Source organism: Schistocerca americana, chromosome 2 (assembly GCF_021461395.2).
Source record: "Schistocerca americana isolate TAMUIC-IGC-003095 chromosome 2, iqSchAmer2.1, whole genome shotgun sequence".
Taxonomy (NCBI): domain Eukaryota; kingdom Metazoa; phylum Arthropoda; class Insecta; order Orthoptera; family Acrididae; genus Schistocerca; species Schistocerca americana.
Window position 1 is genome coordinate 891,583,180 of NC_060120.1, and position 17,141 is coordinate 891,600,320.

At 44.1% G+C, this 17,141-nt stretch overlaps 1 protein-coding gene across 1 annotated transcript in view; it reads left to right on the top strand.

The window, feature by feature from the left end:
* Positions 1-7,115: 7,115 nt before the first annotated feature.
* The window catches only part of LOC124595420 (glutathione S-transferase-like), a 55,310-nt gene continuing 45,284 nt past the window's right edge, over positions 7,116-17,141 (top strand). The window contains exon 1 of the mRNA XM_047134151.1: positions 7,116-7,271. The gene's annotated coding sequence lies outside the window, so the exon portion shown is untranslated. The remainder of the gene's footprint in view (positions 7,272-17,141) is intronic.

Consider the following 17,141-nt stretch of genomic DNA (forward strand, 5'->3'; position numbering starts at 1 on the left):
TGCAACTCTGCTTATGTCCCTTTCACTTCATTAACGTCAAGTCTGGAGTGAGCTGCAACAATGTAATCCAATATTTCGTCCATTTTCACGGATTACACTAATCCATTCACGTAACTTTTATTGATTAAACATGTAATGGGGTTACACAGAGAAACATAAATTTCTAAGCAAATCTTAGCACATACACATGCAAATAGTCCCATTTTTTTAATTACGGGAAATGTCTATTTTCAATACCATGTAGCGCCATCAGAAGGCACCACGTCATTAGCAGATTATGTGCCTGGTCCTTCACCTGCTGGAGATCTCCCATACAGTTCGGAAAGAGATGTTTTTGATTTGTGCTCAAGATTTGTATAGAATTGATGGTAAATTGGAAGGAAAAATGGAAATAACTGCTGAAGATTCTGTCATTTCCGTGTTGTTATCGCGTGTAGTGACAGTGCATTCAACTGTATTATCACCGAGCCTGGGCATCCACGGTTAGATCTTCTTAGGTTGGTCGTTCCATCAATGAGGACAGTGTTATGAAAATTCCATAGAGGAGTGGCCTGAAATCAAGAACTTGCGGTCAATGATCTTCAGTGAGGCGTGCTTTAAGAGATAGCTGCAAAGCTGAATGATGTTCTTGTTCTTGTCCCAACCTCCTGCATTGTTACTAAAAGCAATGAGGGTCGTTACAGACTGAGGAAGTTGTTGGAGAATACTTCAGTAAACCATCAGTATTAGCATTTTTGCTGCCTGTCTGTTCTTTTTCTTCATTCTTCTCAATATGTTCACCTCCTTCCAATCTTCCATTTTGATGTTCTGAGTGAAAAACACGCTTATAATCTGCCAAATTCTAATGCACCGAATCACCTGATCGCCCGCATCTCGTGGTCGTGCGGTAGTTTTCTCACTTCCCACGCCCGGGTTCCCGGGATCGATTCCCGGCGGGGTCAGGGATTTTCTCTGCCTCGTGATGGCTGGGTGTTGTGTGCTGTCCTTAGGTTAGTTAGGTTTAAGTAGTTCTAAGTTCTAGGGGACTGATGACCATAGACGTTAAGTCCCATAGTGATCAGAGCCATTTGAACCATTTGAATCACCTGATCGCAACAGTGTACAAAACTTTTGGAACTGTCAAAGAAATGTAGATACACTTGCATCCCATGGCATCCAAAGAGGAAACACTTCTTGTTAAGTAGTTCTTCAAATAACCGCTAGGAAACAGTTCAGATCACCCTGTATACCTATATACGTTTGTCATCGAACAGATGTGTTGTACCACTAAAGAGTGATGCACTTGTCTCTAAACATTCAGTTTTGTTAATTATACCACTAAGCTTCTAACCGCCTCAATTTTAATGACCAGCAGCGCAACTGCAACAGCAAAGAGAGCGTTAGAAATTAGAAAATGGAACGGTTATATGGATATTGTCAGCAAGAACAATCGCACACATTGCACATGCAAACTTGGCATGAGCTTGTGATGTATGTAAATACGATAAAGCTTGTTTGTGTTATGCTATCTTTACACAATTACGCTGACTCGGTGTGAGAAGAAAATTGTGTGTTCTCAGGTCTAATGATGGTTATTATGGACCGAAATTAATAACCTGGTAAAATATTTTGTGGCCTGTAACTGGAATAAATGTATAAATATCTTCCTGCATCACTCTGAATTCTTGCTGCTGCTGCTGTGTTACAAGTCGTGAAACTTATCTCTGCATGGGAGATGCGAAAACCTGTGTCAAGTGTTTTTCCCGCGCTTAGCGCTGGTAGAGAATGGCTGGCTTATCCGACACGTCTAAAAAAAGATGCGGTTGCTTGGAGCACCCGAATAAGAATGTTAAGTAATATAGATGCGACGGAAGCACGACAGGGGAGCCCCAGATGATAAATCGTCTGGCAATCATGTTAGCTATCGGAGATAAGGCGGGGGCACTGGAGAGGTGCGAGGTGTGGTGACAAGGCCTCTCGCACGGAGAAACGCAGCGCTTAACATGTACGTTTCTTTCCCTCCATAACAATTTATCTTGTCCCTGTAAACGAAACGCGCGTTAGCAGTGAATATCGCGGCTGCCTGCGTCCTCGGATCTGGCTTACCGAAAATCTGAAGGTTCATGAAGTATAAATGGAAAAAAGCGTAAATACTTCAGTTAAAGCTGAAAGTTGTGAAAAATGTGATTTGTTCATTAACAGTTAGGATTGGCGCTTACTACGAAGGTGAACTTATTCATTGTTTTTTTTTTTTTTTTTTTTTGATACTGTTCTCTATCGTTCTATCACCTAGCCTCGAACCCAAGGTTACAAAGTTCTAAGGAATTACAGGGCTCGAACGCCCATTATTTGCATGAAGGGATGTAATTTTCATAACGCCGTTTTGTGTGGTAATGTACTCGTATGTTGTGCACACTTGCCTCGGTTCCTCTGTTTATTTTCCCCAAGGGAAACTCAGTCTCTAAGTCAGACATTGCCTGTCATTCACCATGAGCCTTTACTGACCATTTTTCTCTCACGCTCCTTTGATACTGATCTAACTGAAGGTAAATGACACACCTCCAAATTGATGCATCATAATTTACATGCTTCAATGTATATGTAATTTCAGTTCTGGCCACCAGGTGCAAATCTGGCGCTATACACTGTACGACGATATGACATCCACGCTATCCTTTGACAAGCTGTAACGGTTTATAATAAAATCAACATTAGTCCTGTCTCACTCGTTTGACATTTTCTGCCAACATCCTGTTCCTATTTATTACCTATGGAAACATTTCTATACGTCATCCTTCCATTTGCATCGCCTGTTTTGCACCTGGTGACCAAAGTTGGAACTAACTTTTTCCCAGCGTAAATCTGTTCCACATTACTGCATTAGCATATCTACCAAGTTTTGCTGCCATCTGATAATTAGACAATCCACACTGGATCTCAGTGAGTAGCTACATTCAGTTATAACCGAGCAGTACCTTGAGTCTGGAAGTGGGATTGTTTGCAGCAAGGCAAGTACCCACACGGTCAGCACGGCGACCATTGTTGAGGCTTTCCCTTGACGCAGCAACAGAGGGAGGCGCGGTGACAGTGCTGCGCCCAACGACAACAATGGATGTAGTACTGGCGCCATGTCATCTGTTCAGATGAGGCCCAGTTCTGTGTACTGCGTCACGATGGACGTAAGTGTGTGCGCGGAGGTTCCTAGGAGATCAAACAAATCCAGATTGCATTCGCTATCGTCATACAGACCCAATACACTGCGTGCTGGTATGGACTACCACTGGGTACACAATACAGCCAAATCTGGCACGATTAGCTAATGTGGATAGCAGGGGTTACATCCCCCCCCCTCAACCCTCCACCCTCGACATATTAACGCCAGTGATTGGTTGACTTGGAGGAGGGGACAAAACAGTGAGGTCATCGGTCCCATCAGGTTTGGGAAGGATGGGGAAGGGAATCGACCGTGGACTGGCGGAATGTTACGTGATACCACGTTTGTGGCTATTACAGCGCCATCTATCACAAAGCGAAAAAAGTGGTCCAGGTAAAACATTCATATTTCTTTACGTACTACACGAATATGTAATAAAAAATTGGGGTTCCTATTTAAAAAAACGCAGTTGATATCCGTTTGACCTATGGCAACGCCATCTAGCAGGCCAACCATATGGCCATCTGGTTTCCTCCTTCAAGCTAGACAAGTTTCGTTCTTTGTAGTTTTTTCGTTTGATACTTATTTCGTGAGATATTTGGCCCGGTCACTATCAATGGACCACCCTGTATAATCTCCATACACTGGAAGAACTACAGCACAACGTTGATAGCGCTAATAACGCTGCCATCCCTCTGGCTGGGTTGCTATGTAGTTCTTCCAGTTTGCTAGATCATGCAGTGTGGTGCATCGATGTTAATGGTGGCCGTTCCCAGTATCGTCTGTAAAGAGCAATCCTTTTCATGCTCATCAAACAGTGAACTTGTTTCATGTCAAACTTGTAATCATTTTCTGGACCAGTTCCATGTTGGCTATTCCGTATCTGTAAAGTCTCTTGAGCAACAACTATTTTCTTTCGTATGAATGCATGGTGATGATGTTTAGTTTGTGGGGCGCGCAACTGCGCAGTTATCAGCACCCATCGATATTCCCAATCTTTACACAGCCCATCTCGCCTTTTGCACGAATGGTGAAATGATGAGGACAACACAAACACCCAGTCCCCAGGCAGAGAAAATCCCCAACCCACCCGGGAATCGAACCCGGGGCTCCATAATCCAGAGGCAGCAATGCAAGCCACTAGATCACGAGCTGTGGACTGAATCAATGGTGTCTGTTCTTTGGGACATGTTTGAAAGAACCGACACCAAACATTCATATAACTGATTCACCTCGATGGGCAATGAATCCACAACCTTCAGTGTGGATGCACGTTTACGATCGACCTTCAACAGCAATATAAAATTACCGAGCGTGAAGGTTCAAATGGTTCAAATGGCTCTGAGCACTATGGGACTTAACATCTGAGGTCATCAGTCCCCTAGAACTTAGAACTACTTAAACCTAAGGACATCACACACATCCATGCCCGAGGCAGGATTCGAACCTGCGACCGTAGTGGTCGCGCGGTTCCAGACTGACGTGCCTAGAACCGCTCAGCCACACCGGTCGGCTCCGAGCGTGAAGAACATGGACGGGACTACAGACAGGTGGTGCTAGATGGGGGTGTGGGTTGGCCGTGGAGGGTGCCGGAATAGTCCACGCATTTGCGATAAAAACTGTGTCCTGGCGGCACAGTGGTTAATGCAACTGCCTACTATGCAGTTTCCTGAACTACTAAAGTACTCAGTAGTAAAAAAGGGAGAAAGGGATAATGTAGACAATTTTAGACCTATTTCTATGCCATCAGTGTTTGCTAAAGTTATTGAAAAGACTGTGTATGTAAGAACAATTGATCATTTTATATCACATAATTTGCTATCAGATGTACAGTTCAGCTTTAGAAGTCGTTTAAGAAGTGAAAATACTATATTCTCTAGTCTCTGTGAGGTACTGGATGGATTAAACAAAAGATGTCGAACGCTAGGCATGTTTTTTTGTTTTGTTTAAGGTGTTTCTTTGTTTTTATCACAAAATATTGCTCCAGACGTTGGACCATTACGGAATACGGGGAGTGGCTCATAATTGGTTCAACTCTTACTTTAACAACAGACAGGAAAAGGTCATTATTCACAGTGTTGAGAATGGCTGTGATGTGGGGTAAGGTGAGATGGGGAGGGTGGGGGGGGCAGGGATCAGTGTTGGTGCCACTCCTGTTCCTTATTTATATAAACGATGTGCCCTCTAATATTATGGGTAATCCTAATGACACTATCTTGGTAGTAAAGGATATTGTGTGCAACACTGGCTCTGTTTCAGATAGTGCAGTTCATAACGTAAGTTCATGGCTTGTAGAAAATGAACTAAAGCTAACTCACAGTAAGACTCAGTTTTCACAGTTTCTAACACAGAATTCAACAGAATCCGTTGTTTTAATTTCACAGAATGGGCATATGATTAGTGAAACTGAACAGTTCAAATTTCTAGGTGTTCAGATATATAGTAAACTGTCGTGTGAAGCCCACGTTCAGGATCTTGTTCAGAGACTTAATGCTGCCATTTTTACTATTCGAACGGCATCTCAAGTAAGTGATCGTTCGACACGAAAATCAGTCTACTTTGCTTATTTTCATTTGATTATGTCGTATGGTGTAGTATTATGGGGTAACTCTTCTCATTCTAGAAGGATATTTTTGGCTAAGAAACGGTGTAAGTTCGCGAACTCTTGTCTGGGTATTTTGACATATCCCTCTGAGTATGTATATTCTTCACTGTCGTTGCTTGTTAACAATATCAGCTTATTCCCAAGAATTAGCAGCTTTCACTCAGTTAATACTCTGTAGAAATCCAATCTGCATTTGAATCGCACTTCCTTAACTCTTGTGCAGAAAGGCGTGCAGTATACTGCTGCATCCACTTTCAATAAGCTACCACAAGAATTCAAGAATCTTAGCAGTAATCCACGCACTTTCAAATCGAAACTGAAGAGTTTTCTCATTGACCACTCCTATTCTGTTGAGGAGTTCCTTGAAAAATTAAGCTGATTTTTATTGTATTGTTGATAGCGTTTACTTAAACTTATGGACTGACTTTTTTAAGGTCAATGAACGTTTACTTTTATCTGTTATTACGTTTATGTTGTAATTTCATGTACTGACGCGTTGCTCCTCAATTTGGTCCTACGGAAGTAGACGAGTAAATAAATAAAAAAATAAATAAACTGTATCTGAGTTCGTGCTTTGAAGTTATAACCTCTCCCACCTCTTTCCGATACTGAAAAGACAGGAAAAAGAACTCCAAGCGACAAAGATGCAGGGCTCAAGAGAAATCCTAATGCATTTTACATAGAAAACCCTGCGGCACAGAGTTCTTTCCCGTCTCTCATTTACCACGGATATCGGGCGCATTGTACTGTCTCTCGTGCCTGGTAAACACCATCGGTTTGTGATAGGCTACGTTAAATGCCCAGAATTTCGAAATCATGGAAGTTAGGAAACAGAGCAGACTGTCTTGTGGTATACAGGGATACTTTTATCGCATCGACTCTGTGGTACGGGTTATCGTGTCTGCACTTGTATGCAGATAGGCACTTTCCGTAACGGAAATGGGAGGAAAATCTAATATGTTTCATTTGCTGTCAGTGGCGTCACAGTTCGCTAGAATCGTATTGACCTTGAAACTGGCTAAACGCACACTGCCAACCTTAGTTGCGTGATGTTGCCGTAGCAATAAGTAGCCATTGTGAAAACAGTGTTGGTTCGAGCAACAACTATTTTCTTTCATATGAATGCATGGTATGAGGGTAAGGAGTCATTCCAATCCCGGGAGCGGAAAGACTTACCTTAGGGGGAAAAAAGGACGGGTTTACATTCGCACGCACACACACACACACACACACACACACACACACACACATATATCCATCCACACACATACAGACACAAGCAGACATATTTAAAGACAAACTCTGTGACCCATTAACCTGTTACATGTTCGATTATTTTGTAGGTTGTAAGTTGGCTGCTCTGTGAGAAGGAGGAGGCGGGGCTTGTCCCAGCAGCCAATGAGCCACGAGCCGATCGTAACCACTCGCTCCATGCATCTTTCGCTATAGAGTTATCTTACACAGTAGTCTGCCGTTACGCAGTGAAAGAAGCTCTCGCATTAAACTAGGGGACAGCGTCTGAACTCGAATAGAGTAAGTAATAAGAATTAAGTCTGATGCTAGACGTAACATCAAGGTTAATGATAAGTGTTGAGACTGCTTTGTAACAGATGCATCCTGTACACTCAGAATTAACTAGACACTCAATCGAAGTTTCTATCCTGTATACACTGTGCACGCTTTTGAAAACATGTAAAGAGCTGAAACAGGTGAATGAACCGCAGAAGCAGCAACCAACGTATATCGAAGTTTGTTTTTATCTCGATGCGGCTTTTCGTATTAAGCCGGTCGTGGTGGCCGAGCGGTTACAGACGCTACAGTCCGGAACCGCGCAACCGGCGGTCACAGGTTCGAATCCTGCCGCGGCATGGATGTGTGTGATGTCCTTAGGTTAGTTAGGTTTAAGTAGTTCTAAGTTCTAGAAGACTGATGACCTTATAAGTTAATTCCCATAGTGCTCAGAGCCATTTGAACTATTTTTCGTATTAACCATTCGAAATGTATGGAGGACATTTTCTCCTCCTTGTTCTGGTCTGCCGCCCGGGGTAGCCGCGCGGTCAAGGCGTCTTGTCACGGTTCGCGCGGCTCCCCCTGTCAGAGGTTAGTGTCCTCCCTCGGGCATGGGTGTGTGTGTTGTCCTTAGCGTAAGTTATATTAAGTAGTGCGTAAGCCTAGGGACCGATGACCTCAGCAGTTTGATCCCATAGTCCTTACCACAAATTTCAGTTTGTTCTGGTCTAGCAAATATTCGTGCACAATACGTGATTTTATCTTCGGGATACACGCCAGTTTGGTTACTAGTGCTGAGAATTAAATAATCTCATTTTTAATAGATATTGTACATTTCATTAGGGGCCTATTTCGTTGACTAGTAACATGAGAAAAAACATAGCGAACTGACTTACAGCGCCAATGGAAGCTTTTACAAACCGAAAAGACATCTGACATTTTCAGTTTTTAGGACGACAGTAGCGACGCCAAAATATTTTTAAGATTTCATGACAGATGATTATGTTTACACGTGCTACTGTATAGTCAATATAATTATACGCCCTGGCTTCGTCAGACTTTTTTTCTTCTTTTGCGAAGTGGCTGAGTGCCTTCCACTGCCCCTCTCTGGGTGCACCATTCTGCATGTTTTAAACAACTGGGAGGTGCATGGCAGAGGGTCCTTAACACGATACCACAAATTATGGTTTGTTCTCGTCCCAATCGAGCATGGAACGCGCGTAAGATGACGGCTTTCGTGCCTCTGCGAGTGCCGTAATTATTTTAATCTTATCTCTGAGATCCGTATGGGAGCGATACGTAGGGGGACGAAGAATCTCTAGATTCTTCACTTAACAATGGTTCTCCAAAATTTGCAAGTAGGTTTTCGCGTTATAATTGGCGTCTATGTTCATGAGTCTGCCAATCCAAGTTTTTCAGCATTTCCGTGACGCAAACTTACGAGACGTTCTCGTTTCTATAGCCGGGAGGACAAACAACGAGGGACGTGACACCTCGTATTTGCACCTGTTAAGAAAGTTAGGGCAACACGAAAGTTTCTCGGCTGGAATAGAGATTGCGTTGATGCTGCGACATTTTTGATCAGTTGTAACACGTCTTTAAAAAAAATGGCTCTGAGCATTATGGGACTTGACATCTATGGTCATCAGTCCCCTAGAACTTAGAACTACTTAAACCTAACTAACCTAAGGACATCGCACAACACCCAGTCATCACGAGGCAGAGAAAATCCCTGGCCCCGCCGGCAATCGAATCCGTTGTAGTATTTGGTAAACGTCGCACATGCAGAAAAGCCCATTTCTGCGATCGATTTCATAGTACACAGATTCACTATTTGAAAATCACTTGTCGATATTGACTAATTAGTACACTCATCTTTTCGTAACGGACGCTAGTAACAGGCACACGTCTGGTCTGTAAAAGCGATAAGCATCAAATCTCTCACCCGTTCCCCTGCCTGGGTGAAGCAGTTCCACTCGTAAAATGCAATACATTATGTCATCATTTATGGTGAAAAGCCATTTAAGTAATTTTATCAAAGATAAGCAGACTGTAATTTTAAATGATGTCCCTGACAGAATACCAGTTACTGGAATCATTATTATAACTACAGTGCGCAACACAATTAAACGATCACTTCTTTGAACCCCGCAATTGTCTCCTATTGCGATGCAGAAGTTTGAAATTTGGTTCAAAGGTGCCTTCGATCTTCTTCTGTAAGGGTGCAAAAGCGTGGCGCCCTGCAACGCCACCCTTCTTGGGCTCGGCGACGGTTCAAAGAGCAAGGTGTCTACATATCCAAATAGAACGCCAGAGCTCAGAAGATCGTGTGAGATGTAACGTGCATTAACGATTTCACACTGGATACAAACTTCACCACAATTCGGCCAACGCCATTGCGGACGTGTCACAGGATGGGAAGGTCGTTACACGCCCTCTTACCAACATTTCATCCCTTCGTTAAGCCTCTGCGATGGACGTCAGAACCGACGGTTTCCTACGGTTGGCCCAGGGATACGTAGAAACAGAATCAATACGAAAAAAGACCTCAGGAGTTGGCATAAAGCGTATCAATGAAACCAACCTGATACGTTATTTCTATTTTGAACTCCAATTTCCTTAACCTTTATATTAAAGGGAGTGGAAGGACTTGACCCATACAGTGACCATTTCATTTCAGCATATTTAGTTGCATCATAGATAAATCGTTAAGAGAATTACAATCATAAATCAGATAATAATTTCTTTAAGAAACGCCGTTCAGGCAAACTTTACAAACTGCTTGTTATATAAAACCGCAAATGAATTAATCTCTTTAAAAAAAATTAAAAACCCGCCACTCAGGGCAAACTGCTTGTTATATGAAACCACAAGCGAATTAATCTCTCTGCAAACATTTAAAAAACCGCCACTTGGGCCAAGTAAATCATTTAAAATAAACTTTACATCAAATAACCAGGAAATCAATTGTTATTTCCACGTAGATTAAAAACCGCCCCTCCCGGGCGAGATATTAGCAAACAACTTTACAAGGTTATAGACAGTTTGATCAATAAGAACCCAGTTATTTCCCCATCAAAATTGACATACGCCACTAAGGCTGAATTGCACCGCAATTTTAGAAAACGGTTTCAATTAAGACACATTCTTCTAGAAATCCCTCAAAATTCTTAAGACAAATATTTAAACCATTTAACGCCGGCAACCTTGCAGAGCCACCAGAAGTTTTAGAAAACTGCAGCTTATAAAATAACTGAGGCCCGAGATTGTGAGGCCGTGAATTGGCCACGAACTGTGGAGGCGACTGAGTACTTATCTTCGAATTAAGATGTGGACTCCGTTTGTACTTCCATCCCTTTCAGAACACCGAAATCGGAACCAAACAGCACACGCGAGCTCAGACGAAGTCCACCGCCCTTACGCCCGCTAGTAATTTAAAAGGGGAGGCCGTACACTTCGGTGGCCCACTGCTTCCGATCTCTGAAACATAAATCAGAAGCGACAACATTGAACCAAAGAACCCTTCCTTCATCTTAATACTCAAACTTTTACAGAAAACTACTTCGATAAAATTGACAATAATAAAACTGATTTTATTCTTTTAAGCAGAACCACCTACACGAATTATGCAGACGAAACTGGCTCATTAAAACACAAGCATCACATGGAGCACCTCATGTGGGCCTGTAAGGTAGCACACGGCAATCTTTAGACACGGAATATGGATCGTTCGGTAAGGCTGCGCGCACCTATCAATGTTTTAGACACATGCCAGCTGAAGTAAGAACAGTACTATTAAGGAGCGAAGCACACACTTAAGAGGCATGAAATGTCACATCACAGTCCTTGCAACGCTTTGCTGCCTCAAGAGCAATCATTATATTTCACTAATCGTTGGTAGGACTTGAATTACTTGATGCCAGCTGCTGGATCGATGTGGCTAAGACGCCAGACGTTGCTTAGTCCGATAGTAACAGCGTGTTCCTTCACGGAAGCGAGCACATGCATAGCTACACGAGGTTGCCAAGAAGCCACAGCGCCGGCCCGCTGTTACTGACCCCAGTACGATCAAGCGCTTAACTACCGCCTGTACTCAGGTACACCATGCTCGCTGTCGTCTCTCCAACGTCTCGCTAATACGCGCCCTTCCGCCGCTCTTCAGCCGAGTGACACGACAACTAAAACAAGAATAAAATAATACATACATAAGGAGATAAAAAAAGGGGAACATAAAACAGAGTAAGGGGAGAAAATGGAGGCAAAAATACACTGGCATGTAGACGTTCATTGGGGACAGTTAAAAAAGTCACCAGAAAGTTAAAAAACACAGTTGGCGATTCTTAAAACACAGAGAAGACACTGGATGCGCATACACAGGTTAAAAGTTGGCCACAGTAAAAAACACTCCGAAACAACACACTTAAAACCCACTTGGAGCACACACGACGAAGAATAAAACTACCTGGTGGGACCTGCCGAGGGAAAGGTCAGAGAGGATGGAAAAGGAGGGGAGAGCATGTGGCAGCTGGGGAAGCGGCGGGATGAAGAGAGGAGGGGCAACCGTGGGTTCACGAAAGGGCAGGAGACACATGGGGCGGGAGAGGAAAAGGGAAGACAGGGCAGGAGGGAGTGCAGAGACACTGAAAGAAAACACAAGAGATGGAGGGGGAGTAGGAGGGGAAAATCCGCTCAGAAGGAGGGGGGAGGAGAGGGAGCCCTGAGGAGGAGGCAGGAAGAGGGGGTTAGAGTTGGTAGGAAGGGTAGATGTCAGGGCGAAGCTCATCATCCGGGAGGGGTAGACGGTGGAAGTTGTATTGGGAAAGGAGATGGAGGGTGTGGAGATGGAGAGAGGGAGGGACACCCCAACGTTGTTGTTCCTTTTCCCTCCGTACTGCCCGCTATATCCTGAGCCGGCCCAGGCTCCAAAGACAAACTTCTGCCACAGGGAATCGATAGTGCGTAACCAAAGATAGCCCCGCCACGGCTCACACCCCTTCCATAGGGGCGTCCATTTTCATACCTTTCGCTCTCGAAAATGATACTTCACCGTGCGATGTAGAACAGGACAGCTTTCTTGACAAGTTTTGCCAGTGCTAATACCTCCTGGACAACTCAACCCTATTTTAAGCACATCGTGAGGCTGCAATCCCATTAAAGGTCATCTCACTCCTCTGGAGTGTAGTGCGAGCACAAGTTTTGCTTTCGTATACAGGGTGGAGCCACTAGGGACCGTTCAAAATCATTCGGCTCAATTTGAACGTGATCTGATGTAGAAAAAGGTGTTAATAGTTTTTCATCCCTCCTTTTTCGCGCCCTCCTGTGGCGTGTGCACGGAGGGTTGCGCCATTGGCATGCATATGAATGAAATGCCAAAGGGTCCATCTAATACCTCCCAGTTCAGGAACACACTTGGTGCCACTCAAGCACCTTTGCCTTGCGCACTTTAAAAATGTCCCCGTACAGAGATACTCATTCACTGATCACTATCTGCAGGCGAGACAAACAGTCCACTCCACACTAGCGCCTGCTGGCCGCTTGCGAAATCAGAGGTGTGTCGAAAGTGCTGTCCCTCTGGCTGGAGGGTAGATGCATCTCTCTGTTCACCGACCTTTTAAAGTGTCCAACGAAGGTGCGCAGGTGGCACCAATCGTGTTGCCAAACTGGCGGTTCGTAGAAGGATCCATCGTCATTTTACTCACGTGCGTTTCACTGTCGCATCCTCACCGTACACACGCCGCAGGAGGCCGCAAAAAAAGGGGGGGGGGGATGAACACGCATAAACGTCCTTTCCTGCTTCATGTTTCATCGAATGATTTTGGACGGTCCCTAGTAGTTCTGCATCGTACGCCTAAGCACACGCTACACTCTAGAGGGGTAGGATCATGTTGAGTGCGGTTGCGGCCTTGCGATGTCATTAGAAAAGTGTTGGATCGTCCGGAAGTAGTCAGCAGTGACAAAATTTGTCAAGAAAATCGTCCTAGTATACATCGTATAGCAAACTGTCGTTTTCGATCGCGTTTCAGAGAAACTAAAGTGGCATGATGTTGAGGATTATAAAAGAATCAGACTGTGCAAATAAGGAACATTACAAGTACTTGTGTATTTACGTAGTTTCCCTTGTATAGATATGTGAATGCACCAGTAAAACACTGGACTCTATATCTGTACACAGGTCCATTATAAAAATGGATGTGTGTATGTATATGTGTATGTTCTACATCTCCTCCTGAATCACTGGACTAATTTCAACTAAACTTGCTACTCAGATGCCTTATTGTCAGGCAACAATCGCTGAGGGGGTAAGAACCACTAATCCATCAGAGTTCAGGAGATATGATATCATAAACAATGAAATGCGTGAAAACTGCTGCATCATAAACTTATGACTTCTGTGCTACAAACTGTATTCATAATAAATTTTGTAGACAGTATCAACGTATGCCGCTAATTGCGACTACAGAATTAATGTTATGGTACCACGCATAATTCAGGAGGTATGACGTCATAAACAGTGAGATGCTTGAAAAACTACCGCGTTGTGCATGACGTTTAAATTTGTTACTTCTATGTTACTGTATTTGCAATACAATTTGCAGAAAATGCCCACATATGCCACTTAACGTACGCACAAATTATATAATTTTATGACACCTAGGTTGGAAGATATGTCGTAATAAACACTGAGATACGTGAAAAACTGCCGCATTATTTCTTCTTTGCTACTATATCTGTTCGCAAGATATTTCCTAGGCACTAGCCACATTTGCTGCTGAGTGTACATACACGAACATATCACTGTACGATACATAGTTTCAAATGTGACGTCATAAACACTGAAATGCGTGAAGAAATGCCACATCATGCACGAAATTTTAATACATTTATTCTTTACTGCCACGACACTGCTACAGTCGAGTCAACTTACGGAAATCCCTGAAAGCTGGCAGTGCTTTTGACAGCTAGGCGAAAACAATAGCCGTCTACAGAGCAATGAGGAGGTATTGCCATAGAGACATTTACAAAATCGTGCATTAGACATACAAAGCAGCTGCACCCGGTATACAGAAACTATCCAGGAACTTTGTACAACTGTTTCATAATTTCAAAGGTGTTTTCACGAGTGCAAGGAAATGAAATTTTTTAGATACTGATATTACACTACAACCATAGTTCATTTCTTATTTTCGTTTTAAACAGAAAATTGACAGAAAGTAATCTTGGAAATGCTGCATTTCTCAGCAAGTATGGATACAAAGCTTTTATTCACACACTGCACGATACACCTCATAATATATTCTAGTGCAAAATGCCTCTCACAGTCATGGGTATTCGACTCTTCCAGTAACAAAGTTAGCAGCGATCAAATTTGTGGCGGTGTCGCCACAGAGGCCACCACCTGCTCCCCCCCCCCCCCCCCCCCCCCAGGGTGCAGAGCACCGGATGGTGTGCTGTAAGGTCGACATCATCGAGCAGTGAGTGCTGCCAGAACTTGTAGTGGCTGTCTCCTAGATATGGAACACAGATGGTATGGCACGAGCCGTGGTGCGAGGTGATGAGGCCCGCCGTGGCATGAGGTACTGGGGGCTCGAGGAGATCTGCTCCTGCTGTCGATGGTGGTGGGCCATGTGGGGGCAGTGGAGGTGGTGATGGCATAGCCGTGGCTGGTGAGAGGTGTGGAGAGTTAGCTGGCAGGACGATAGTGAGTTCGCCCACTGAAGAAAGCTGGGAGGACACAGCAGTAGACTTTACAGTTGGCAGCAAGTGGAAGGTACACATCAGTTTGATAGTGACTAGCAGGGACAGGGAGTCTTGCCACAACCTCGTCTGGTCGAACTTTGTGGATGTTGACTGTAATAGACACTGGTTCAGTAAGTTGTGAGACTGTTAGGTGTGAGTCATCACAAGTGTCATCTTTCTGAAGAACAATTGGGTCATCCAAAGTGGAGAGGATCCACTCAGGTTTCAGCCTGATGATGGAGACTGTAATGAAAGTACCATTTACATCAGTGTTGATGGAGTGACTACCCCATTTTAACATCCAGAATGGTGTCATTGTGGAGCATGACATACACACAGACTGCAAGGTTCATGTGGATGAGTGGTTTTTGGGCCAAATGTGCAGATAGGGGAGTCATTAGAGAATTACAGATTCTTCATATGCTGCACCAACATGGGGTGTTCCATCAAATTGGGCCTGGGAGTAGGTAGAACGAATTCTTTTGGTCGTGTGAGAGTCCCATTGTAGAGTATTTCTGTGAGCGAGGCATGTAAGTCATCTTTGAACTCCATACAGACGGGGAGGAGCACCCACAGAAGGGACTCAGTCCATGCCACCTTCGTTTTGTCGTGCCATCGTTGCACGAGACCATTGCTTTGGTGATGATACATCTTGGTACGATGGCGGAATATGCTGCAGAACTTACTGAGGGCTCTGAAGAGCTAAGATTCGAACATACTGCCCTGAATGTTGTAGATGGTACCCAGGCAACCAAAACGTGAGAACCAAGCCATAAGAGAGGCTCAGGCCATGAATCCTGCTGTGATGTTTGTGACTAGCACAGCTTCCACTCTGCATAAACTGCGATCAGTCATGGAGAGATCCAGCAAGGTTCAAGTGCATGTGAAGGAAGTGTCCATGCGGTATGTCGAAGTTGCCAAGGAGTGGTTGTGTGTGGTGGCCCACCTTATTGAGGCATGCTGATGTCCGTGCTCGGCATAATGCCTAACGGCTGGGCAAACACAGTGCTCAGTGGCAAGCCAGATTGTTTGTCGATCTCCCAAATGAGTGAGGTTGTGGAGACAGAGATTGGACATTGCATCGATATGGAAAGGAGCAACTGAAGCCTTTGCTGGGACAAGTCTCAGAGGACACTGGCATCTGAAGTAGGAATTGATCAGCGTTCAGCTTTGAGCTGGGAGGAATTGTCATTAAATAAGACAGAAATTGTTGTGGGTTGACAGTCATTAATGAATGCAGACCATTTCATTTCAGAGGCTGTGAGTTTCTTGGGTGGTGAAGAAATGGAAGGATTGCATATCACCTGTCAGCTCTTGCTCCAGGGCTACCCTGATAGCCAAATTACTCGTGTCTGTCGTGATGGTAAGCTGGGTACCTGGTGTAGGGTATTCCAGGGAAACAGGCATCGTGAGACATTCTGTAGAACAATCAAACGCCGTTTGTGTCTCTGTAATCCAGACAAATTTCCGTTTCCCCTTTGTCTGTGGGTCCACAATGACGTCACTGAGGGTTGCTTGAACCTCCATGGCATGCAGTATCAGAGGTAAAACATTGTCGATGCCCAGGATCTGGTGAAGGTCATGGTAGGTTCGAGGTGGTGGCAGCTGGCAAACAGGTTTGGCATGGTGTATAATGTTAGTTTGATCCCATTAGCTCTGAGGGTGTATCCAAGAAATGTTACCTCTGGCTTCCATAACTGCGATTCTTCCTCATTGATAGTCATCCTTGTGTTAGAGAGGGCAGTGAGAATGAGTCTGAGACGTCATTTGTGGCTTTGAGAATCAGTGGAGAAAATTAAGATATTACCTAAGCAAGCATAACAGAAATCAAGCACCCCATAAATAATTCGTTGCCATGCTTGAGCTGCATTTTTGAGTCTACAGGGCATGACAAGAAGCTCTAACAGGCCAAAGAGTGTAATAATAGCCATCTTCATCATCTGGGAGCATGAGGATTTGATAACAGGTCTTTCGGCTATCGATCACACCCCGTGAGTGAGTGCATGAAGTCTTAGATGTTTGGCACAAGGTAGCTGTCATGAATCATGCAGATGGCACCACAGAGCTGGACAGAACCATCTTTCTCAGGGACCAATTTCATGAGAGAGGCTGAAGCACTATCTGAAGAATGAATGATACTGAAGTGCAACAGTTCAT